Consider the following 27,614-nt stretch of genomic DNA (forward strand, 5'->3'; position numbering starts at 1 on the left):
TGAAATATAGTATCAATAAATATTGAAAAATAATGAATTTACTGAGGATAAAATGGTCCTTTCATGCTTTTGAAACGGCTACATTCTCCTTTTCCCCAATAACTCTACTTGGGATCATAAAGAATCTTACCACTGTTTGGAAATTTGAATCCACTTACCAGAAAGACCTTAGGTGTGGGTTGTAATGTAGACTTGTGTTTTTTCTTAGCTTCACTCTCTGCTTTGCTCCCATTGAGGTTAAGTAGCTTAAAGTAGCCGCCCTTCTGTTTCTCACTCTATAATGCAGTTTTTCTTTCTAATTTTCTCCTCACATTACCTTTACTGGTCCAGTGTTTAACCTGTTCCTATTTATGCAGATGGTTTAGTAGCTTAAAATCTTCTTTCTAGTGATCTAGTACGTCACTTTCTTTTCCCAGCTACTTTATTTTACGATGTTCGATTAGGGTTTTACTTTGCTTGATCTGTTAATTTTTACTAGGCGTTACTGTAGTTTCTTTGCTCTCACCCGTCTTTTTCTTCTCTTTCGAATGCTAGATTTACTTGCTTTTGCTTTCTTGGCTTCTATTTTTTTTGTTTTGTTTGTTTAAGTTGAACTAGGGGTTAAATTTTGGTTCTGATGTTGTACTTATATGTTTCTAAAAGGATGTTTTTTTATGTCGCAGGGAAGTGAGTGTTTTCCTTTTTTCTTTGTTGAGATTTTGAGTGGAAGACGAGGGCAAAAATGTCCTCGAGCAGGGGGTCAGATCAGTCACAGCTGATGAGGCGGATCACCCGAACGCAGACTGCTGGTAATCTAGGAGAGACCGCTTTTGACAGTGAGGTGGTGCCATCTTCTCTTAGCGAGATTGCACCCATTCTCCGTGTTGCCAATGAGGTCGAATCAAGCAACCCAAGGGTGGCTTACCTCTGTAAGTTTTTTATTTAGTTTGCTTTCGTATATGATTATGATTTTTGTGTGATTTTTACTTAATGCTGTTACTTGCAGTATTATTTTTTTTTGTTACTTGCAGTATTATTTTAATGTCTGTTTCTAGCTGTTAGTATGAGCTAGCTTTATTCTGGATCAGTTTTGAATAACAATAAATCTAACCAGCTTTGTTAACCCTTATTGTGCTGCTGGATATACATTCGGTGTTTTTGCACATACCTGTGAAGATATACATAGTGTCTTGTCTCTTGACATGTTGGTGCATGCTGTTTTCTACTTCACTGAGTTAATTATTTTTGTAGTACTTTTGCTTTTAGTTGCATCACTTTCTTGTTAAGATACTTACTCTGGTTAGGAATATATACCTATCTAGCTTTTGGTTGTTTCCAATTATATATTGTTTAAAAATGGATTTTTTGGTCCTATTGTTGTTATATTAAGAGTATCTAAAAAAAATATGAAATTTTGTGATCTGTTATTTCACCCAAATGGTCAAGAAATAATACTTTTTCCCGTTTCCTGTCCTCAAGATCTTAAAATCATACTTTTTTGGAGTGTCGGTAATTTAGTGGATGTTTGACATCACTACATACTTAGTTTTGCTTTGGGGCTGATATATAAAATTCCTTATTTTATGTTTGTAACATACTTTTTACATTTATAAGCATGTTTATTTATATGTCTATTTTTAGTAATAAGCATCTTGGAATAGCTTATTTCTTTTCATTCTTGCTCTAATCTGCTTCATACTTCATGGTTACGAGCTGTGTGATTCTGTTATATTGTCTACAGTTTTAAGTAGAATTTATGGTATTCTTTGTAGGCTGATTCTATGCATTTGAGAAAGCTCACAGGTTGGATCCCACTTCTAATGGACGCGGTGTTCGCCAATTTAAAACTGCATTCCTTCAGCGTCTTGAAAGAGTGAGTATAGTTGTGTTTGCATCTAAAGATTTTGCTTAGCATATATTTGAAGGGCCTTTGAAATGTAGAAATGTTTTTGCAATTTGGGTAGATTAGTGTGACAATAAAGGTGTGCTTTATAAGCATTGGGGTTTAATTATCTGTGGGCAAATAATGAATCATCCGTTCACTTTACTTCTTTCACACCGTCAAAAAATTGTATTTTGTTAAACATGTTCTTAGAGTAAGAGTTATCATGCAGAAATTAAAATGCTTTATACAAGGGAGGGGGAACATAGACTGTTTTATAATAAATTTTGTTGTTGTTGTTAGAATTGTTCTTTAGAACTTTGGGATCAGTTGAAAGTCGGTTTGAAAGTCGGTTCCAGGCTTTTGGCTTCTTCTTATGAATGTGATTTACCATTCCTGCAGTTTGTTTCTTTTTTTTTCGGAAATCTACGCATGCCAGAAGGTTTTTCACAAATTGGCTAATTGAGAATGAGCTTATCTGCTTGTTCAATTTCACTTGTATTAGAATTCCTCTGAGGCTCTGTGTTAAACTAGCTCTAAATTATTGTCTCTCTTCTTCCTTTCTCTCATGCATGGAATGCATCTGTTGTAAGCTTGTTTGTCTTTTTTGCTTAATGAATTTTTGTGCTCATCTCTTTTTATGGAAACTTATGTTAGCTCATACATAACTTTGCATTAGATGCTTTGTGCTGATAAGCCCAAGGGTGATTATTTCCTAACAGTGATTTGTGACATGAGGCTTAGTTGTGACAATAGACATTTATTGTACATGAAACATGACAAATTGCTTATATTTCCCTGGAACATAGAAAAGGACATGCAATATTTGTTTAAAAATCATCATGAGCTGGAATTTTCAAATTAATTTATCTGATACTTAATGGCTTTAGCAAAGTATATTATTTTTTTTGATCTTATGTAGTTCTTAGAAGTTACCAGATTAGACTATCAAAGCATCCTTGCATGTTTTCATTTGTACATGTTTATACTTCTAGTTTCACATCCCTTTTTTTGTTATTGTTCTTATGAGGAGATATGATCTTGTTATTACAGGAGAATGATCCAACTTTACAGGGAAGGGTTAAGAAAAGTGATGCTCGTGAAATGCAAAGTTTTTATCAACACTATTACAAAAAATGCATCGAGGCCTTGACAAATGCTGCTGATAAGGCTGATCGGTAAGTCATCAGATTACATGGTGATATTTTTAATATTCAAGTTATTTGGATGAGTTTTTGTGGAAATTTTATTAGCAGTTTTTCATTTGATGGTAAATTTTTTGTTCTGTTGTAGGGCACAACTCACTAAAGCATACCAGACTGCGAATGTTCTCTTTGAGGTTTTAAAGGCTGTCAATTTGACACAATCTATTGAAGTTGACCGTGAGGTACCCTTTTAGATTTCTTGACTTGTTATCATTTTTTGATGGTATCTTGTTTGATGTAGATATCTTTCACTAGCTATGACTAATTTGCTAGAAAATTATGAACTACTAATTTCAAAATTCTATATGCGAAGGAGGTTATAATTATTAAGGTTTATGCAGATTCTGGAAGCTCAAGATAAAGTTGCAGAACAAACACAGATTTTGGTCCCCTACAACATCCTTCCTCTTGATCCTGATAGTGCAAACCAGGCTATTATGCAATACCCTGAGGTATGTTTTGAATTCGTATTTTTGAACTAAAAATTTACTTTGCCTTTTTCTCATATTGTTATTTACCAAAATGTAGATCCAAGCAGCTGTTTATGCTCTTCGTAACACAAGGGGTCTTCCATGGCCCAATGATCACAAGAGAAAGAAAGATGAAGACATCCTAGATTGGCTTCAAGAAATGTTTGGGTTTCAGGTGAAAAACGAATTGACTAGAGTAAATTAACAATAGAATATTGTTTAAGAGTCGGTTCAATATGTTTTTTGGACCTGTACTCATATCTTAGTTGTGATTTCTTCAGAAAGATAACGTGGCAAATCAGAGGGAACATTTGATCTTATTGCTTGCCAATGTTCACATAAGACAATTTCCAAAGCCTGATCAACAACCCAAGGTGTGTTTGTTAAGTGGCTAACTTTGTTCTGTTTTTCTTAATGAGCATGAACTTTCTATGACATATTAGAACGGTGATGGTTATGTTTATCCTCTTTTTATCTTATATATTGCCAATTTCAGTGTTGAATTTTTATCCAAACTATGGCTCTCTCTCTCTCTCTCTTTAATATATTTGATATTTTGATTTTGACATTTTATTTGGTTAAATATATTGGTGTGGTGAAAAATGGACCCATATTAACCGATGTTTGAAAGTTTTCAAGAGAGCATTTAATAAAACTGTTCTATATTTAATTAATTAAAGAACTGAATTTAAATAAAGAAAAGAGTCATAACCTAATTGGGAAAATAATTCTCTTATTTTAATAAACTACTAAAAGATAAGGGAAAATAATTCTCTTATTCTAATAAACTACTAAACAATAAAATAAAATAACCCTAGAATATCTCAAATGATTTATTTTAAGATTTATCTACCTAAACACCCTCCTTCAAGTTGGTGCATATATATCAATGATGCCCAACTTGTTTACAAGACAATCAAAGCTTGTTTTGAATAGCCCTTTGGTGACTATGTCAGCAATCTGTTGTTTTGAAAGAACAAATGGCATGCACACTTGACCTTCCTCAATCTTCTCATTGATAAAGTGTCTATTAATCTCAACATGTTTAGTTCTGTCATGTTGGAATGAGTTGTGAGCATTCTAATTTTAGCTTTGCTATCATAGTATAACTTCATTGGAGAAATTATTGGTTTCTTGCTCTTTCATAATTCTTTTTAACCACATTATTTCACAAATTCCTTGAGCCATTGATCTAAACTCAGCCTCTGCACTACTTCTTGCTACAACACTTTGTTTTTTGCTTCTCCAAGTGACAAGGTTTCCCCAAGAAAATGTATAGTATCCTAATGTAGACTTCTATCTATTATTGAGCTTGCCCAGTCTGCATTTGTATAAGCTTCAATTCCTCTTTGTTCGGATTTCTTGAAGAATAAGCCCTTTCCAGGTGAACTCTTTAAGTATCTTAGAATTCGAAAAACTACTTCTTCATGTTTCTTCATTAGGGAGTGGATAAATTGACTCACTAAGTTCACGGCAAAAGCTATGTCTGGCCTTGTATGTGATAAGTAAGTTTACCAACTAATCTTTGGTACTACCCTTTATCAACTAATTGACCTTCTTTATTTCCGAATTTTACATTTGGATCAATTGATGTGTTAGTTGGGTGGCAATCGCTCATCCCAGCCTGTTTAAAAGATCAATCATATATTTTTTCTGATAGACCAGAAGACCCTTCTTTAATCGAGCAACTTCCATTCTAAGAAAGTATTTCATTGGACCCAAGTCTTTAATCTCAAATGCCAATTCTAGACGCTCCTTGAGACGCCTTATTTCATCCACATCATCTCCTATAAAAATGATATCATCAACATAAGTTATAATAACTGCTATTCTACATCTTTGTGAGTGTCGATAGAACATTATATGATCAACTTGCCCTTGTAAGTAACCTTATTTTCTAACAACTTGAGTGAACTGTTCAAACTAAGCTCGAGGAGATTGCTTTAGATCGTACAAAGATTTTCTGAGCTTACATATTCGAGTTTCAAATTTATATTCAAAACCTAAAGGAGGAACCATGTGAACTTCTTCAAGTTTCCCATTTAGGAAAGCATTCTTCACATCTAGCTGTTGTAAAAACCAATCAAGATTAACAACAATTGATAAAAGAAATCTAACAGAATTTAATTTGACTACTGGAGCAAATGTTTCGAGATAATCTATCCCGCATGTTTGAGTATACCTTTTCGCCACCAGCGGGCTTTGTATCTATCTAAAGATCCATCTTGTTTGAATTTGGTTGTGAACACCTATTTACATCTCACTGATTTTTTCCTTACGGGTAATTTCATTGTTTCCTATGTACCTATTTTTTCAAGAGCGCGCATCTCCTCTAAAATAGCCTCCTTCCACTCAGGAATCTGTAGATCATCTTTCACATTTTTGGGTATTTTAACAGTATCGAGACACGAAACAAAGGTTGAGAATGTCGAAGACATGAGATATTTGACAATATTTCTAACACCTTTTCTTTTGGAAATTGGAATATCTAAATCAGAAAATTTATTGGCTGGATTATAAGCTGTACCTGAACTTTTGACAGGATCTTGCGGGTTGGATTCTTGGTGATGAATCTGATGGATTCTACTTGATTTCGATTTCTTATTGAGTAAACAATTAACTCCTTTGTTTGTTTTTTATTCTCATGATCAGACTATACATTTTCATACTCCTTTTCATTAACATTAACATCATTAATTTCTATGTTAATCATAAATTCACCTTCCCCATTATTAGAATCCCTATGTTGTATATTCCTAATCTTTTCTTTATCAATTATAGAATCTTTCTTAGTATAATTCCCTCTTTGAAGATTAGAATCAAAATAAGATTTTGTTTCAACAAATGTGACATCCATGGTAACAATAATCTTTCTATCAATTGGATCATAACATTTGTAACCCTTTTTATTAGAAGCAACTCCAACAAAGATGCATTTTTTTTTGCTCTAGGATCTTGTTTACCTTGATTGTGAAGATGAACAAAAATACTACACCCAAAAACTCGGAAGGATAAATCTGTGATCATTTAGAGTTAGAAAGGTTATCTTTAAAGGGACGAAAAGGAGTTTTATAGTTTAGAGTTTTACTGGGCATTCTATTAATAAGATATTTAGTTGTTAACAAGGCCTTGCCCCAAAGATAACATGGTACCTGACTAGTGAACATCAAGGCTCTAGTTACTTCTAATAGATGTCGGTTTTTTCTTTTTGCAATCCCATTTTGTTGTGTATTTTTACAAGAGCTTTAGTGGACTATTTCATGTTTGGTTAAAAAAAATCTAATTGGCAATTAAAAAATTTCCCACCATTGTCACTTCGAAATACTTCTATTCTCACACCAAATTGTGTTTTCCTATAACATAAAAAGAAAAAAAATACATTTTTAACTTCAGACTTATCTTTTAATAAAAACACTCAACAAATGCGAGTATGATCATCAATAAATGTGAAAACTAACATTTTCCTGAAAAAGTTGAGACTCTCGAAGGTCCCCAAACATCATTATGAATTAACGAAAAAGGTTTGGAAGCTTTACATTTTTAAGGTAGAAAGAATGACCGATGATGTTTAGCTAATTCACAAAATTCATAGTGATATGAAGAATGACTTTTATTTTTAAATAGATCAAGTAACAAATATCTTCAATGGTAAAAATTAGGATGTCCAAGCCTAGAATGCCAAGTTATAACCTTATCAAAACTAGAAACAAAATTTAAATATAAAGTAGTTGTTGGTTGACTTAGATGGTCGTTAAGAAAGTAAATTCCACCAAATTCTTTAGCATTGCCAATGATTCTCCCCGATACCATGTCATGAAATTTACACATAGAGAAGTTAAATAGAACATGACAATTTGAGGAATGGGATAATTTATTGACTGATATGAGATTAGAAGTTAGGTTTGACACATGTAAAACATCATGTAAAACCAAGGAAGGCGAAATTTTAACAGTGCCTTTCTCGGCTATTGCTGAGAATGACCCAATATGCTACTTTGTGATCTTTTTGTTTCCTACACAATGTGTGTAAGTTGAGAAAAGAAAATGACTACTAGTCATATGATCACTAGCTCCAGAATCAACGATCCATGTGCTTGTTTTACAAGACTTGTCACTGAAAAAAACAAAAAAATTAGTACCTGATTGGGCAAAGGAGGAAGAAGGATTATTGGATTAGTTAGGAATGGAAGAATTCATTCAAAACTGTGGTGATTGAAAAAGCTTGTGTAAATGCTCTAATTGTTCCTTAGTGAATTGAAACCCGTTTAGGGAACTTTGGCCCTCATAATTTTCATTAATTGTTTGGAAAGTTCTGCTATCACCTGATTGTGAACCACGACCATTGCCACCCTTCTTTTTTCCATTCGTCGATTTTCCATAGAGCTTCCAATACGTTTCTTGAGTGTGCTAATTTTTTTTCAGTGATCACATATGGTTTTTTTTCTTTTTTCACTATCAGCATTATTTTTGACAGTTACAAGAGCTGAATTATCATCATTAGCTTCAAATCTTGGCCTTAACATTACTTTTCTCCTTGTCTCTTCTTTTCTAACCTCAGAAAAAATCTCACGGACTCTTGGAAGCGGTTTTTTTCCTAAGACCCGAGATCTCATTTCATCAAATTCTCTATTTAAACCAGCTAGAAATAAATGAGCTCGTTCATTCTTTTATTTTATCATAGCTTTTACACCATTTGCGGGACGTTCCCATTCATCATTATAACACTTACACAGTTCTTGCCAAAGAGACATCATCTCATTATAATAAAAAGTAACTTCCTTTTCCCCTTGTCTATCTTTTTAGAGTTTTATTTTTAATTCAAAGATTTGTGAAGCGTTTTCTAAATCTGAATAGGTGTCTTTCACAACATTCCAAGCATCTTTAATAGTCGGGAGAAAAAGAAAAGGTTACCTATGGATGCTTCCATGGAATTAATAAGCCACGCAATTATTATAGAATTTTTTAACCTCCACTTGCTCATCTTTAGATCACCCACTTGTGGTTGCTTGGGCTTCTCCAATTAAATGACCTAGCTTACCACGCCCATCAATTGCTAACTTTACGGGTTGCGACCATTTCAGATAATTCTTGCCATTCAGCTTCTGAGATGTCAGCTGAAAACAGAGGTGAGATGCCTCTGTCCATTGAGTCATTATCCTCTCGGTAGTTGTTTCAACGGTAGAACTTTCTACCTCTATTTGATTGTTGGATCTCTTATCACTAGTGAAGGCTGTTTTAACCATGATGTTACTAGAGATTTAACGTAGCGCAAATGCCATAAAAGTTTTCAAGAGAGCATTTAATAAAACTGTTCTATATTTTATTAACTAAAGAACTGAATTTAAATAGAGAAAAGAGTCATAACCTAATTGAGAAAATAATTCTCTTATTCTAATAAACTACTAAAAGATAAGGGAAATAATTCCCTTATTCCAATAAACTACTAAAAGACAAAATAAAATAATCTCAGAATATCTCAAATGATTTATTTTAAGATTTATCTACCTAAATAACTTTAAAATATATCCCCAAAAATATATGGGTTTCACATATTTCAACAATGTTAGTATATAATTATGATTTCTCTCTTTTTTTTTCAAGATAATTTCACAACTTTATCTTATAGATTTGTATTGAAGTCCTTGTGTCATGTCACTCTTGGCACCACCAAGTGAGCAATATGGTTTTTCCTTTTCTGCCAAAACTGTTATAGGTGCTATTTGTTAAATAGAAATAATTCAACACTGAAAAATTAAGCATTGATTTGAAAATTAGAAGCACTAAATGTATGATATGGTAATTTTTTTTGTAAGCTACTGAAAATTGTGTTCAAGTAGATTCTATATTCAACCTTTCATAAGAGAGATAGTTTTATAGGTATCTTTTCATTTTATCAAAAGTTTAGAAGGAAGATAATTATGGTTAGTAGGAGCATATAAGATTAATGTAATTGAATAACAGAATTTTCCTTGAATAAAAGTAACTCAATACATTTAGTAGTTTTTAGCTGCAGTAAGTTTTTCTACACTTTTTCATCTTACATCTTTCATTAAGTCATATCTAAAATCAGTTATAAATGCATCGAGAAAATTTATTGAAAATTTTAATTTGCAAAGGTTTATCAAAGCTGTAGTGATGATTTATGAACTATTATGGGAAAGCATAAAACAAGCAAATCCTTTGGACATAATCTAAATTCTCGAAGAGTAAAGATGCAAAATTCTTGATCTGGGTCGGTTAAAAATGTTTTGGATCTTATCTTCTTGCTTGAATTTTGGTGCTTTTATGTGGATTAAAATTGTGACTTTTTTTTTTCTTGCACCGTTGGATGACCATGCACTGACAGAAGTGATGAAGAAACTTTTTAAGAACTACAAAAAGTGGTGCAAGTACTTGGATCGCAAAAGTAGTCTTTGGTGAGATGCTAAACTATTATCAAGCAATAATATTTGGCTGGACTAGTCATCAATGGAAGCTTTTATGCTGCTTCGAGTATATTTTTAAGAGAAATGCATGCTATGAAATAAGTTAATATCAGCATAAATAGGTATCTCATATTTTTCTGTCTTAATTCTTCTTGATATTTAAATCTGCAGGTTGCCCACCATTCAGCAGGAAGTGCAACAGAGAAAATTATTATACATGGGCCTGTACCTTTTAATATGGGGTGAAGCTGCAAACTTGAGGTTCATGCCAGAATGCCTTTGCTACATCTATCATCATGTATGCTCTAAACACTCTATCCCCCCCCCTCCGGCCATAAATGTGCCTACTCATGTAGTTTTAAATAAGTGGGGTCAGGTTTGGCTATAATTGTATGGAGATAATAGTCATTTTCTTTGACCTTACTTCTCTTTCTTGTATTATTGGCATTATTTAGATTGACTTCCATAAGAAAAAATTAGCAACTGATATGAAGTTTGTTTTTTAGTCGTTAGAAATTTTGTTTTTGTGGAATTGGACATTATTACACTTGAATGTTTTCATTGGTGCCCTGGATGGTAGATGTTAAATTAGAATAGGTCATCCTTTGATAGTATTGCATTGCTCTCTCGCTATTTACAAGAGGTTATCAGACTTGATGCATGATGTGAGGTTTATAAAATGTTAGTTCTTTGTAGCCAAAACTGGTAATATGCTATTGGGGTTTTGAATTGCATCCGGTGCTAATTTCTATTAGTTTGAATGATGATTGTTGATAACTGATACATTTGTAAAATTGGTTAAGTCATCGTGCTACACTCAAGTTTTCATGCGTATGATATTGCCATTATAAATGCATATAGCAGTCATTTTTAGTGATGAATTGAGTATTGTTATTGCAAATTGGCTAAGTTTGGGTTGTGGTGTTTTATATTTAAGTTAATTCTTTTTACTTAGGTCTAGTTGTTATTACTATTTCAAAGCCTAGTTTGGGTGTTGCCTTGCTTGTTATGTTTGTTGTTACTACTCCATATATTTTAATGATGCAAGATTGTTTAAATTGCTACTGATAATATTGGTCATATACATATAAGCGAGCATGTCAATAATATGTCACACATTGGCAAAGTTTGGAATTGTTGCATCTTATATTTAAGTTAATCCTATTCACTTTTATCTAGTTGTTGTTACTATTTCAAAATCCATTTTGCTTGTTTCCTAGTTTGTTATGTTTGTTATTGCTACTCTCTCTATTTTTAATGATGCAAAATTGTTAAATTGCTAATATTGGGCCTACTACAAATAAGAGAGTGTAAGTAATACTTCACATGTTGGTAAAGTAGTGTTTCATATGAGAGTGCAAGTAATATATTTGCAAAATTTTAACAAAGTTGTCCCCTCATTATTGACCTTTCTAAGAGGGTTTCTTTTGCTTATGCTTTACATTGATGCCATGAAGTAGGAGATAGGTTTTGTCCTAAACATCAAGTACTTACAATTGCATAGGCCTATCATTCCTAAATTTGAGGCAAATGAAGGTGGTGCTAAATACAAATTTATGATGATTAAATTTTGGAAGTTTTTGGGATTTTTAATACGAATGAGATTGGTAAAAAGTGAATCTTAATGATTATGTTTGGGATCTCTTAGGGATTCTTTAATATGGGCCTCAAATGAAGGTGGTGCTAAACACAAATTTATGATGATTAAATTTTGGAAGTTTTGGAAGTTTTTGGGATCTTTAATATGAATGAGATTAGTAAAAAGTGAATCTTAATGATTGTGTTTGGAATCTCTTAGGGATTCTTTAATATGGTTGAGTTCTCATGTCACTCTTAAATTTGAGGCAAATGAAGGTGGTGCTAAACACAAATTTATGATAATTAAATTTTGGATGTTTTTGGGCTCTTTAATATGAATGAGATTGGTAAGAATTGAATCTTAATGATTAAGTTTGGGATCTCCTGGGGATACTTTAATGTTGTTGAGTTCTCATGATTCATTTTGAATCGGTTTTAAGTTAAATTCCATGTTATTATGATTGGACAAACTAATATAAGTTTTCTCTGCCCATATTTTAATACTGTTAGTGAAATGACATTGTTCCCATCATGTAGACATAGGTGTCCAAGGGTTTACTGTTTGCCTTAACTGCTGGCTTGGCTTGCTTTATGCGTTGGGGCTTGGGCATAGATATTTAGATTTGAGCTTATTCAAGATAGACAATTACATTCAAAATAGAAATAAGATAAAAAAATAATTTAAAACTGTTTTAAACTAGATAAAAATTAATCATAAGATTACCTTAGTATGCCACGACAAGTAACTAGTATTTAACCGAACTGTATAATAATTTAACCGTTAACCGAATCGAAATATTTCTTTTAATTCTGTCGGTTAGTTGAATTAAGCGAAATTTATATGTTTCTGGTTTTTTGGTTAAAACAAGTATAGAACATATAAAAAAACACACTGATAATGTTCATTTGTCTTTAAAGTTAACCGAATTAATGGAATTAACTGAAAATTTAAGTATTAAAATACTACATAATTAAAAACACTACATAATTAAGTTTGGTTAATTCAGTTAATTACCTGATTTTGAACCGAAAACCGAACTTCCAAAAAATCATTAATCTACTTCCGACCTGTTAATTGACCGGTTAACCGAATTAGATCGGTTTGGTTGGTTAATTCGGTTTTAACCAAAATTTGGACATCCTTACCTGCAAGCTTGATGGCCGGTAGAGGCGCAATCTTAGATTGATGATGACAAAAACTCCTAAGATTATGTTATTATGTCTTTGTAAGATTGATGGTTGGTAGAGAAGCAATCTTGGATTGACTATGACAAAAAAAGCGCAAACAATTGATGGTAATAAGGTGGATTTTCTACTGAGAGTGCTGTGACGGGGCCTTTTCTGAGTTACGGCAGCGAAGAAGTGAACAGAGAATATTGTGATTTTGCAGAATATGTGAATTGTGATGTAATATCCATTGGGAAAGGCCCCCTCAACTGACTACCAAGAGAGTCGGGCATGATTGGAGCCGATGATTGGCTGGTGATAAAGAAAGCTGATTGGTTAGCTTTGGTGAATAAAAGTTAGCCTTGTTTCAGTCAAAAAAAGGTAAAAAGTTGGAGCTATATGAAGATCCAAGAATTCATTTTAGCGGAAGGGTAAAAGAAAGAAAAAAAAGTCATTGTTATTAATAAGTAATAACATGTTTATTTAATTTTAATTCCAAAACTTCTGTGTAAATGTTGATATACAATATTTTGCTGGTGTACATAACCAGTATGTAAATTGATAAGCCTGTCTCGATCTTGGTTTTTAAAATGAAAGGTTCAGTATATGTGACCTAGCCTGAGCCATGGACACCTCAACATGTGGCTTGTCAATGTTGATAAATGAAAACTAGCCTTGTAATTTGTTTCCTTACATAAATGCAATTTCTGTATGATGCCTGGTTTGTGCTTTCACATATCTATCTTAATTTTGTAGATATTAAATGCTGCTACCCTTTGTTTATTGCAGATGGCATTTGAACTTTATGGTATGCTGGCTGGAAATGTCAGTCCACTGACTGGAGAAAACATCCAGCCAGCCTATGGAGGAGAGGAGGAAGCTTTTCTGCAGAAAGTTGTTACACCCATCTATGAAGTTATTCGAAGGGTACCATATGCATGTCCTGTCTATTTATTGCATCCATCTCTCTCTCTCTTATTGTGTGTGTGCCATTTTACTAAAAAAGGTGATGATGTTGGAGAATTCGTCTTCCCAACCCTGAAACAATTGACTTTCACTGCAGGAAGCTGAAAGGAGTAAACGAGGGAAATCAAAGCATTCACAATGGAGAAATTACGATGATTTAAATGAATACTTCTGGTATGGATTTTTTATTCATGAGTTTTATCTCTCGACATTTTTATACCCAGCGATTTATTTACCTTTGTTTAATTTTAGGTCTGTTGATTGCTTCCGATTGGGTTGGCCAATGCGTGCTGATGCTGATTTCTTTTGTCTGCCAATTGAACAACTTAACGAAAAAAATGGAGTGAGAATATTTTTGGATCTCTAGTCTTTCTCTTTCCCACCTCCGATTGTTGCAGAGCAATTTTTGAAAGTTTTCAAGAGAGCTTTTAGTAAAACTGTTTTATATTATTAATTGAAGAATTGAACTTAAATAGAGAAAAGAGTCCTAATCCTAATTGGGAAAATAGTTCCCTTATTCTAATAAACTACTAAAATATCAAAGAAAATAGTTCCCTTATTCTAATAAACTACTAAAAGATAAAATAAAAATATTCCTAGAATATGAATAAAACTTATCTACCTAAATAAGATTTATCTACCTAAATAAATTTAAAATATATACATATTTCAACACCCTCCCTCAAGTTGGTGCATATATATCAAGCATGCCCAACTTGCTTACAAGAAAATCAAAGTTTGTCTTAGAGAGTCTTTTGGTGAGTATGTCAGCAATCTGTTGTTTTGAAGGAACAAACGGCATGTACACTTGGCCTTCTTCAATCTTCTCCTTGATAAAGTTTCTATCAATCTCAACATGTTTAGTTCTGTCATGTTGGGCTGGGTTGTGAGCAATACTAATGGTAGCTTTGCTATCACAGTACAACTTTATTGGTGAAGTTATTGGTTTCCTCAGCTCTTCCATAATTCTTTTTAACCACATCATTTCACAAATTCCTTGAGCCATTGATCTAAACTCAGCTTCTGCACTACTTCTTGCTACAACACTTTGTTTTTTGCTTCACCAAGTCACAAGGTTTCCCCAAACAAATGTACAGTATCCTGATGTAGATCTTCTATCTGTTATTGAGCCTGCCCAATCTGCATCTGTATAAACTTTAATTCCTCTTTGTTCGGATTTCTTGAAGAATAAGCCCTTTCCCGGTGAACTCTTCAAGTATCTTAGAATTCGAAACACTGTTTCTTCATGTTCCTCCATTGGGGAGTGCATAAATTGACTCACTAAGCTCATTGCAAAAGCTATGTCTGGCCTTGTATGTGATAAGTAAATTAACTTACTGACTAATCTTTGGTACTGCCCTTTATCAACTAATCGACCTTTATTTTCGAATTTTACATTTGAATCAATTGGTGTGTCAGCTGGGCGGCAACCACTCATCCCAGCCTCTTTTAAAAGATCAATCACATATTTTTTCTGAGAGACCACAAGACCCTTCTTTGATCGAGCAACTTCCATTCCAAGAAAGTATTTCAAAGGACCCAAGTCTTTAATCTCAAACTGCAATGCTAAATGCTCCTTGAGACGCCTTATTTCATCAACATCATCTCCTGTAAGAATGATATCATCGACATAAACTATAATAACTGCTATTCTACTTTTTTGTGAATGTCGATAGAACATTGTATGATCAGCTTGCCCTTCTGAGTAACCTTGTTTTTTAATAACTTGAGTGAATCGTTCAAACTAATCTCGAGGAGACTACTTCAGACCATACAAAGATTTCTTGAGTTTACATACTCGAGTTTCAAATTTTTCTTCAAAACCTGGAGGAGGATCCATGTAAACTTCTTCTTCAAGTTTTCCATTTAGGAAAGCATTCTTCACATCTAACTGCTGTAAAGACCAATCAAGATTAACAGCAATTGATAAAAGAAATCTAACGGAATTTAATTTGGCCACTGGAGCAAACGTTTCAAGATAATCTATCCCGTATGTTTGAGTGTACCCTTTAGCCACCAACCGGGCTTTGTATCTATCTAAAGATCCATCTGGTTTGAATTTGGTTGTGAACACCCATTTACAGCCCACTGTTTTTTTCCCTACAGGTAATTCCATTGTTTCCCATGTACTTGTTTTTTCAAGAGCGCGCATCTCCTCTAAAATAGCCTCCTTCCACTCAGGAACCTGTAAAGCATCTTTCACATTTTTGGGTATTTGTACAGTATCGAGACACGAAATAAAGGTTGAGCATGTCGAAGATAAGGCTTTATAGGATACAAAGTTAGACATGGGATATTTGACAATATTTCTAACACCTTTTCTTTTGGCAATTGGAATATCTAAGTCAGAAAATTCATTGACTGGATTATGAGTTTTACCTGGACTTTTGACAGGATCTTGCGGGTCGGATTCTTGGTGATGAATCTGGTGGATTCCACTTTCTTAATTTCGATTTCTTCTTGAATAAACAATTAACTCCTTTGTTTGTTTTTTATTCTCATGATTAGACTCTACACCTTCATCCTCCTTTTCATTAACATTAACATCATTAATTTCTGTGTTAATTATATATTCGCCTTCCCCATTATTAGAATCCCTATGTTGTATATTCCTAATATTTTCTTGATCAATTATAGAATCTTCCTTAGTATAATTCTCTCCCTGAAGATTAGAATCAAAATAAGATTGTGTTTCAACAAATGTGACATCCATGGTAATAATAATCTTCCTATCAGTTGGATCATAACATTTGTAACCCTTTTTATTAGAAGCATAACCAACAAAGACACATTTTTTTGGTCTAGGATCTAGTTTACCTTGGTTGTGAAGATGGACAAAAACACCACACCCAAAAACTCGGAGGGATAAATCTGTGATCAATTTAGAGTTAGGAAAATTATCTTTAAAGAGACTAAAAGGAGTTCTATAGTTTAGAGTTTTACTGGGCATTCTATTAATAAGATATGTAGCTGTTAACAAGGCTTCGCCCCAAAGATAACGTGGTACTTGACTAGTGAACATCAAGGCTCTAGTTACTTCCAAAAGATGTCGGTTTTTTCTTTCTGCAATCTCATTTTGTTGTGGTGTATTTGTACAAGAACTTTGGTGGACTATTCCATGTTTGGTTAAGAAAACACCTAATTGGTCGCTAAAAAATTCTCCACCATTGTCAGTCCGAAATACTTCTATTTTCACACCAAATTGTGTTTTCACCATAGCATAAAAAGACTGAAACACATTTTTAACTTCAGACTCGTCTTTTAATAAAAACACCCAACAAAGTCGAGTATGATCATCAATAAATATGACAAACCAACGTTTCCCTGAAAAGGTCGAGACTCTTGAAGGTCCCCAAACATCACTATGAATTAACGAAAAAGGTTTGGAGGCTTTATATTTTTGAGGTGGAAAGAATGACCGATGATGTTTAGCCAATTCACAAAATTCACAATGATATGAAGGACTTTTATTTTTAAATAGATTAGGTAACAAATATCTTAAATAGTAAAAATTAGGATGTCCAAGCCTATAATGTCAAATCATAACCTTATTAGAAACAGAATTTAAACATAAAGTAGTTGTTGGTTGACTTAGATGGTCGTCTTCAAGAAAGTAAATTCCACCAAATTTTTTAGCATTGTCAATTATCCTTCCCGAGACCATGTCCTGAAACTTACACATAGAGGAGTCAAATATAACATGACAATTTGAGGACTGTGATAATTTACTGACCGATATGAGATTACAAGCTAGATTTGGCACATGTAAAACATTATGTAAAACCAAGGAAGACGAAATTTTAACAGTGCCTTTCCCGGCTATTGCCGAGAAAGACCCATCTGCTACTTTGATCTTTTTGTTTCCTGCACAAGGTGTGTAAGTTGAAAAAAGAAAATGACTACTAGTCATGTGATCACTAGCTCCAGAATCAACGAGTCATGTGTTTGTTTTACAAGGCTTGACACTGAAAAAAACAGAAAAATCAGTACCTGATTGGGCAAAAGAGGAAGAAGGATTATTGGATGAGTTAGGAATTGAAGAATTCATTCTAAATTGTGGTGATTGAAAAAACTTGTGTAGATGCTCTAATTGTTCCTTAATGAATGGAGACCCTTCTAGAGAACTTTGGCCCTTATAATTTCCATTAGTTGTTTGGAAAGCTCTGTTATCCCCTGATTGTGAACCATGACCATTGCCACTCTTTTTCCTTCCATTTTTCGGTTTTCCATGGAGCTTCCAACACGTTTCTCGAGTGTGCCAATATTTTTGCAATGATCGCACCAAGGTTTTTTCTTATCTCTAGTAAAGGTTGTTTTAACCATGATGTTACTAGAGATTTTAACCTAGCTCTGATACTATGAAAGTTTTCAAGAGAGCTTTTAATAAAACTGTTCTATATTATTAATTGAAGAATTGAACTTAAATAGAAAAAAGAATCCTAATCCTAATTGGGAAAATAGTTCCCTTATTCTAATAAACTACTAAAATATAAAAGAAAATAGTTCCCTTATTCTAATAAACTACTAAAAGATAAAATAAAAATATTCCTAGAATATGAATAAAACTTATCTACCTAAATAAGATTTATCTACCTAAATAAATTTAAAATATATACATATTTAAACAATTTTTGGATATCGAACACACCTCCTTGCATTTGTTAAATAGAAAGAAGAATGTTCAATTGGGAGTTAGGAGTTTGTTTTATCTATGGTTCCCTGCTCTTGCATCCGGAATTTTTGGACTATTAAATCTATTGTGACAATTCAAGTAATTTTGCAAATTGTCCTATTATTGGTTCTAGCTTGCATGTTTTGTATTTGCTTGATTTGCCTGGGTCAATTACTCTGTAGTGGACATTAGAGTTGAATAAATGCCAATGTCCTGTCTCTCATGAGTCTCAAATGTTCTGTTTCCTATTTTCCATAATGGTATACAAGTCATTATTTTGATGGTATTGTGGTTAAGGGAATTGATGTAGTCTATAACTCCAACTTGCTGTGGAGACTTCAAGTTGTGTTGGTTGCCAAAAACAAGTTAGGAGGTAGCAATAATTGCACCTGTCTAATTGTTATTTACCAAGAATAATTTCTCTTATCATATTTACTGTTCGCACTTTGTGGCATGCGTGTAGGATAAGAAGCCACAAGCTACTAGGGACCGATGGGTGGGGAAAGTTAACTTTGTTGAGATACGCTCATTCTGGCATGTTTTTAGAAGCTTTGATCGAATGTGGAGCTTTTTCATTCTTTGCTTGCAGGTAAAACTTGACAATTTTGCAAATTATTTTATTTCTTCCTTTGAGAATTTTTTGGCCATGGTGTTGATATTGTCTGATTCGTGCAAGGTTATGATCATTGTTGCTTGGAATGGCAATGGTCAACCAAGTTCCATCTTTACAGGTGATGTGTTCAAGAAAGTACTGTCAGTCTTTATTACTGCTGCTATATTAAAGCTTGGCCAAGGTGAGTGAATCCGGTTAATCTTACGTTATTGTCTATCATTATAATTTTAGTTGTTGGCAATACAAGTTTTCTTGATTAGGTGGAACAAACCTTTTAAATGGTAGAGAAGCCATTATTAAGATTAGAAAGAAAAGAAAGCATCCTGTTGCTTTCTGAATTCTGTGGTTACTCTGGTGAATTATCTTCAAGTCCTTAGCATGAAGCGATTTTCTTTTTAACTCTAAAACCTTGTTCCTAGATCTCATGCATGGGTGACAATAAATATTTGTAGTTAGGAAACATTTACTGAGCTGGCAGATTTGCTTCAAGTCGGTAACTTTTTCTGCATGCTGAATTGTAACTTCAAGTAGATCACAATTCTTGGTTGTATTAATGCAACTCCTCCTTGTTTATATATTGTAGATAACCTATTATTACTGTACGGACTGTTTCTGGCATTTGAAGTGGCTAACCTTATGTTATTTACATGCACATTGTTGGTTCACTCTTTCCATCTTTTTAATCATCACTAATAATATGACTGGTCTTGATCTGTTATATACTGTTGGTTAATGAAAGCCTCCAATTTAAGGCGCCAAATACTATTGGGGCTGTTTTGAAGTGCCAATTATTATCGAGCGTTTTTTATTATGTCTGGCGTTTTAACCTGCATGCTTGTGTATCAGTTAAATTGGAATTTTCTTGTTTTACTGTGGGTCTATGCATACATGTTTAAGGCTTATTTGCACAACCTTTCCATCTTATTGCATACCAGCTATGTTGAAGTTTCTACTGATATTTATTTAATGTTTTGCAGCTGTCCTTGATGTAATCCTTAGTTGGAAAGCACAGCAGAGCATGTCATTTCATGTTAAGTTAAGATACATATTGAAAGTTGTTACAGCAGCTGCATGGGTGATTGTTCTGCCCGTTACTTATGCTTATACTTCAGACAATCCTTCAGGAATTGCGCGAACAATCCAAAGCTGGTTTGGCAGTACCTCAAGTTCACCTTCCTTGTTCATTTTAGCTGTTGTGATTTACTTGTCACCAAATATGCTGGCTGCACTATTGTTTCTCTTTCCGTTTGTTCGTCGATTCCTTGAAAGTTCACACTACAAGATTGTGATGCTTATGATGTGGTGGTCACAGGTAGTGATAACTTCTCTTATATCATCATCTTCTCTCAAATTTGTTTCTTCTCTTGTTCACTTATTCCCTTGCTTGAATCTTTCAGCCTCGTCTCTATGTTGGTAGGGGAATGCATGAGAGCACATTTTCTCTCTTCAAGTAAGAGTTAAATGTTTGTAGGATCTACCAATTTACTTTTGTGGCAACTATTTGGGATATTTGATTTCTATTTGTATTTGAACTTTCAGGTATACAATGTTTTGGGTCCTACTTATCATCACTAAATTGGCATTCAGTTATTATATTGAGGTGTGCCCTCCATTCATTTCACTCTAAACTGCCACGAACAATCATACTTCTTTTCTTTTCTTTGCACTGATCATTAATCAACCAAAAGATTGGCACCAAAAGGCTGGCCATGATTAAGATTATTATGATCCTATGCTTAAGGCTACCTAGAATCACTTTCATTGGTGTTTCTCTTGTTTTAATTCTTAAAAAGATCTTTTGCATCTTCCTTCTTTGATTAGCATGTCAGATTTGATGTGTTTTTAGAGACTGAATAATCCATCACTTCTTCCTTTTGGTGTTACAGATAAAACCTTTAGTTGGTCCCACAAAAGCTATTATGTCTGTTCGGATAAGGCATTTCCAATGGCATGAATTTTTCCCCCAAGGTATGACTCTTAAAAAATGTCAATCTATTATCTTTTCGACTTTTCGAGAACATGGAAGTTCATTTCTTGATTTCATTTATTGCAGCAAGGAACAACATAGGCGTTGTGATTGCTCTCTGGGCTCCAATCATTCTTGTATGCCATATCTCTTGATCATAATTAATCCATGTTTTTTTGTCATTACTTGGCTCTGATAGTTCAAGGTCTAATTTGCTGGTTTTTACTTTTCAAGGTCTATTTTATGGATACCCAGATTTGGTATGCAATATTCTCTACATTATTTGGAGGCATTTATGGTGCATTTCGACGCCTTGGAGAGGTAAGTTGAGCTCTACATAACTAGTTAATTATTACCATTGTTTTTCTATTACCTTTTCCTAGCGTGCTTATTTTTCAAAATTTTCCAATGAAAATGTCTTGGTTTTGCCAAGCATTTTCATGAAACAGGCACGATGGTGGTGGTCAACCATTTCTTTGCTCTATTCACTTGTTTTATGTAGATGATGTAGGACATATGGCCTCTTTCTATTTTGTAAACTTCACCTAATGAAACGTGGCAGTTTCTTTTTAAATATATTGAAAATCCTCTCATTCTCTGCTTCTTTATAATTATCATAGAATCTCTTTAGAATCTATATTAATTGTTTTTCCTTTCCAGTGTTTGTACATTTATATTATTTCTATATATATTTTTTTGAACTCCAGATTCGAACATTAGGAATGCTCCGGTCTCGTTTTGGATCATTGCCTGGTGCTTTAATGACTGCTTAATTCCAGGGGATAAGAGCGAGAAAAAGAAAAAAGGATTTTGGCTTTTTTTCTCTCTCAGCTTTGGGCAGGTCAAATCTCTTTAATATTATATACTATAAACTTTTATCTCTCTGAGTTTTTGGCTGAAGAATCACAGAAATACACTTTCCATCTAATACTGTTCTATTTCTCAGCCACTGTCTAATAAAGAGAAAGAGGCTGCAAAATTCGCTCAGTTGTGGAACAAAATTATCAGTAGTTTTCGGGAGGAGGATCTTATAAGCAACAAGTATTTACACTCTGTGCTCCATGTTATATACGTGTTACATTCATCTTACTGTTTCTATGTATTGAGCTTGTTTTATTTTTAGGGAGATGAATCTGTTGCTTGTTCCCTATTGGGCAGATCGTGATTTAGATCAAATCCAGTGGCCACCTTTTTTGCTTGCTAGCAAGGTTTGCATCAAATTCTCTGGTGATCTTTAGAGTTGAGTATCTTGATTTTAGCTGTGAATTTTCATGTAGATCCCAATAGCGTTAGACATGGCCAAGGACAGTGATAGCAGGGATAGAGAGCTGCAAAAGCGGATTGAAGCTGATCCTTACATGTTTTGTGCAATTCGTGAATGTTATGCTTCATTCCGAAGCATTATTAGGTTTTTAGTTGAAGGGCAGCGTGAGAAAAGGCAAGCCTCTTTTTAACTTAGACTTTTAGCCAAATATTTAATTAATCTGCAATTTTCTCTTGTTCGAATTATTATTTTGTGAAACATATTGTTGCTTAATTTCATTTATATTGATCCTAATGTGTTTCCAGGGTTATAGATGACATATTTTTCAAAGTTGACAAACGTATAGTAGATGGTAGTCTAATTAAGACTTACAAAATGAGTGCCGTTCCTAGTCTCTGTGACCACATTGTGAAGTTGATAAAACTCTTGGTAATTTTTGAAAATTAATTTGGTTCAAGATGATTTCATACCTTTTGCATTTGGGTGTAATAGGAAGTTCCTATATAACCATGTTGATTTTTGCAGTTGGAAAATAAGCAAGATGAAAGGGGTCAAGTGGTACTTTGTTTCCAGGACATGTTGGAGATTGTGACAAAGGACATAATGGCAGAGGAAGAATTCTCTAGGTTTGGCATCTTCATGTCTCCTCAAACACATGTATGTTCTAGTGCCATAACTTACTATTATTTTATTTTATTTCATCCTTTTTCCTCTCAAGCTTGGAACATGGAGGGTCTGGGCATGATGGGATGAATCCAGATCCACTTCATCAATTATTTGATACAAAAAAGTTAGATCAATTATTTGCTTCAACTGGAGCTATCAAATTTCCAACTCCTGTTTCAGAAGCATGGAGAGAAAAGGTGAGCTCTTTGTTGTGCTTTTCTGATTATTAAATGGTTTTATCCCATATTAGTGGAGTATTAGGTTCCTTGTGGTTTTGTATTAAAGTTGGGCTCCCGCGCCTCTTGCCAATTGGTTTTAGGTTGGATGTTGAACATGGTATTAGTGCCTTGCCCTACCCTATGTGATGTTGACGATCCTTGGTGAGGTTGTCCATGTGTTGGCCCTGTGAGCTACACGTGAGTGGGAGTGTTAGTGGTGTTAGCCCACATTAATTAAGTATTGCGTTCCTCTATGACTATGACTTATATTAAAGTTCGGTCCCTTCACCTACTGTCAATCAGTTTTAGGTTGGGTGCCTAATGTTACATTTTTTTTTTGTAGATCAACTGGCTCTATTTATTGCTTACCACAAAGGAATCTGCAATGGATGTACCCTCTAATATAGATGCTAGGAGGAGAATTTCTTTCTTCTCAAATTCTTTGTTTATGGACATGCCTGCTGCACCTAAAGTTCGCAATATGCTTTCTTTTTCGTAAGTTTTCTCCTAGATTCATTGGTTCATTCTAATACTATTGTTTACACTTTCTTATACATCAAATTGGTTTTTAACTAAGAGCATATCATGTTGATTGGATAGGAAATTGGGAGAGCTTTCTTGTACTACTTTTTTATGCAATTATTGATATATAAATAGGATGTTATTGAAAGTTTTCAAGAGAGTTTTTGATAAAACTGTTCTATTATTATTAACTAAAGAACCGAACTTAAATAGAGAAAGAGTCCTAATCCTAATTGGGAAAATAGTTCCCTTATTCTAATAAACTACTAAAGATAAAATAAAAATATTCCTAGAATATGAATAAAACTTATCTACCTAAATAAGATTTATCTACCTAAATAAATTTAAATTATATACATATTTTAACACCCTCCCTCAAGTTGGTGCATATATATCAATCATGCCCAACTTGCTTGCAAGAAAATCAAAGTTTGTCTTAGAGAGTCTTTTGGTGAGAATGTCAGCAATCTATTGTTTTGAAAGAACAAACGGCATGCACATTTGGCCTTCTTCAATCTTTTCCTTAATAAAATTTCTATTAATCTCAACATGTTTAGTTCTATCATGTTAGACTGGATTGTGAGAAATACTAGTGGCAGCTTTGCTATCACAGTACAACTTTATTGGTGAAGTTATTGGTTTACTCAGCTCTTCCATAATTCTTTTTAACCACACCATTTCACAAATTCCTTGAGCTATTGATCTAAACTCAGCCTCTGCACTACTTCTTGCTACAACACTTTGTTTTTTGCTTCGCCAAGTCACAAGGTTTCCCCAAACAAATGTACAGTATCCTGATGTAGATCTTCTATCTATTGTTGAGCCTGCCCAATCTGCATCTGTATAAGCTTCAATTTCTCTTTGTTTGGATTTCTTGAAGAATAAGTCATTTCCAGGTGAACTCTTTAAGTATCTTAGAATTCGAAACACTGCTTCTTCATGTTCCTCCATTGGGGAGTGCATAAATTGACTCACTAAGCTCACTGCAAAAACTATGTCCGGCCTTATATGTGATAAGTAAATTAACTTACCAACTAATCTTTGGTACTACCCTTTATCAACTAATCGACCTTTTTTATTTTCGAATTTTACATTCGGATCAATTGGTGTGTCAGCTGGGCGGCAACCACTCATCCCAGCCTCTTTTGAAAGATCAATCACATATTTTTTCTGAGAGACCACAAGACCCTTCTTTGATTGAGCTACTTCCATTTCAAGAAAGTATTTCAAAGGGCCCAAGTCTTTGATCTCAAACTCCAATGCCTGATGCTCCTTTGAGACGCCTTATTTCATCCACATCATCTCCTATAAGAATGATATCATCGACATAAACTATAATAACTGCTATTCCACCTTTTTGTGAATGTCGATAAAACATTGCGTGACCAGCTTGCCCTTGTAAGTAACCTTATTTTTTAACAACTTGAGTGAACCGTTCAAACCAAGTTTGAGGAGGCTGTTTTAGACCATACAAAGATTTCTTAAGTTTACATACTCAAGTTCCAAAATTTTCTTTAAAACCTGGAGGAGGATCCATGTAGACTTCTTCTTCAAGCTTCCCATTTAGGGAAGCATTCTTCACTTCCAGCTGCTGTAAAGACCAATCAAGATTAACAGCAATTGATAAAAGAACTCAACGGAATTTAATTTGGCTACTGGAGCAAATGTTTCAAGATAATCTATCCCGTATGTTTGAGTGTACCCTTTAGCCACCAACCGAGCTTTGTATCTATCTAAAAATCCATCTGGTTTGAATTTGGCTGTGAACACCCATTTACAGCCCACTGTTTTTTTCCCTACAGGTAATTTCATTGTTTCCTATGTACCTATTTTTTCAAGAGCACGCATCTCCTCTAAAATAGCCTCCTTCCACTCAGGAACCTATAAAGCATCTTTCACATTTTTGTGTATTTTTACAGTATCGAGACACGAAACAAAGGTTAAGAATGTCGAAGACAAGGCTTTATAGGATACAAAGTTAGACATGCGATATTTGACAATATTTTTAACACATTTTCTTTTGGCAATTGGAATATCTAAATCAGAAAATTCATTGGCTGGATTATGAGCTTTACCTGTACTTTTAACAGGATCTTGCGGGTTGGATTCTTGGTGATGAATCTGGTGGATTCCACTTCCTTGATTTCGATTTCTTATTGAGTAAACAATTAGCTCCTTTGCTTGTTTTTTATTCTCATGATCAGACTCTACACCTTCATACTCCTTTTCATTAACATTAACATCATTAATTTCTATATTAATCATAAATTCGCCTTCCCTATTATTAGAATTCTTATGTTGTATATTCCTAATCTTTTATTTATCAATTATAGAATCTTCCTTAGAATAATTCCCTCCTTGAAGATTAGAATCAAAATAAGATTTTGTTTTAACAAATGTGACATCCATGGTAACAATAATCTTCCTATCAATTGGATCATAACATTTGTAACCCTTTTTATTAGAAGCATAGCCAACAAAGACACATTTTTTTTTATCTAGGATCTAGTTTACCTTGGTTGTGAAGATGAACAAAAACACTACACCCAAAAACTCAGAGGGATAAATCTGTGATTAATTTAAAGTTAGGAAAGTTATATTTAAAGATACGAAAAGGAGTTCTATAATTTAGAGTTTTACTGGGCATTTTATTAATAAGATATGTAGTTGTTAACAAGGCTTCACCCCAAAGATAACGTGGTACTTGACTAGTGAAAATTAAAGCTCTAGTTACTTCCAAAAGATGTCGGTTTTTTCTTTTTGCAATCCCATTTTGTTGTGGTATATTTGTACAAGAACTTTGGTGGACTATTCCATATTTGGTTAAGAAAACACCTAATTGGTAGCTAAAAAATTTCCCACCATTGTTAGTCCGAAATATTTCTATTTTCACACCAAATTGTGTTTTCACCATAGCATAAAAAGACTGAAACACATTTTTAATTTCACACTTATCTTTTATTAAAAACATCCAACAAAGTCGAGTATGATCATCAATAAATATGACAAACCAACGTTTTCCTGAAAAAGTCGAGACTCTTGAAGGTCTCTAAGCATCACTATGAATTAACGAAAAAGGTTTGAAGGCTTTATATTTTTGAGGTGGAAAGAATGACCGATGATGTTTAGTCAATTCACAAAATTCACAATGATATGAAGAAAGACTTTTATTTTTAAATAGATTAGGTAACAAATATCTTAAATAGTAAAAATTAGGATGTCCAAGCCTATAATGTTAAATCCTTATTAAAATCAGAAATAGAATTTAAATATAAAGTAGTTGTTGGTTGACTTAGATGGTCATCTTCAAGAAAGTAAATTCCACCAAATTCTTTAGCATTGCCAATCATCCTTCCCGAGTTAAAACATAGATGAGTCAAATATAACATGACAATTTGAGGACTGGATAATTTACTGACCCATATGAGATTACAAGCTAGATTTGGCACATGTAAAACATTATGTAAAACAAAGGAAGACGAAATTTTAACAGTGCCTTTCCCGGCTATTGCCGAGAAGGACCCATCTACTACTTTGATCTTTTTGTTTTCTGTGCAAGGTGTGTAAGTTGAAAAAAGAAAATGACTACTAGTCATGTGATCACTAGCTCCAGAATCAACGATCCACGTGTTTGTTTTTCAAGACTTGACACTGAAAAAAAAGAAAAATCAGTACCTGATTGGGCAAAAGATGAAGAAGGATTATTGGATAAGTTAGGAATAGAAGAATTTATCCGAAACTGTAGTGATTGAAAAAACTTGTATAGATGCTCTAATTGTTCCTTAGTGAATGGAGACCCTTCTAGAGAACTTCGGTCCTCATAATTTCCATTAGTTGTTTGGAAAGCTTTGCTATCCCCTAATTGTGAACCACGACCATTGTCACTTTTTTTCCTTCCATTTGTCGGTTTCCGATAGAGCTTTCAACATGTTTCTCGAGTGTGCTAATATTTTCTGCAGTGATCGCACTAAGGCTTTATTTTTAATAGTTACAAGAGTAGAATTATCATCGTTAGCTTCAA

The 27,614-nt window shown here is 33.7% G+C and overlaps 1 pseudogene; it reads left to right on the forward strand.

Annotated features, from left to right (window-relative positions):
* Positions 1 to 111: 111 nt before the first annotated feature.
* Positions 112 to 27,614, forward strand: part of LOC107913216 (callose synthase 3-like) — a 45,367-nt pseudogene continuing 17,864 nt past the window's right edge.

This window comes from Gossypium hirsutum, chromosome A08 (genome assembly GCF_007990345.1).
Source record: "Gossypium hirsutum isolate 1008001.06 chromosome A08, Gossypium_hirsutum_v2.1, whole genome shotgun sequence".
NCBI lineage: Eukaryota > Viridiplantae > Streptophyta > Magnoliopsida > Malvales > Malvaceae > Gossypium > Gossypium hirsutum.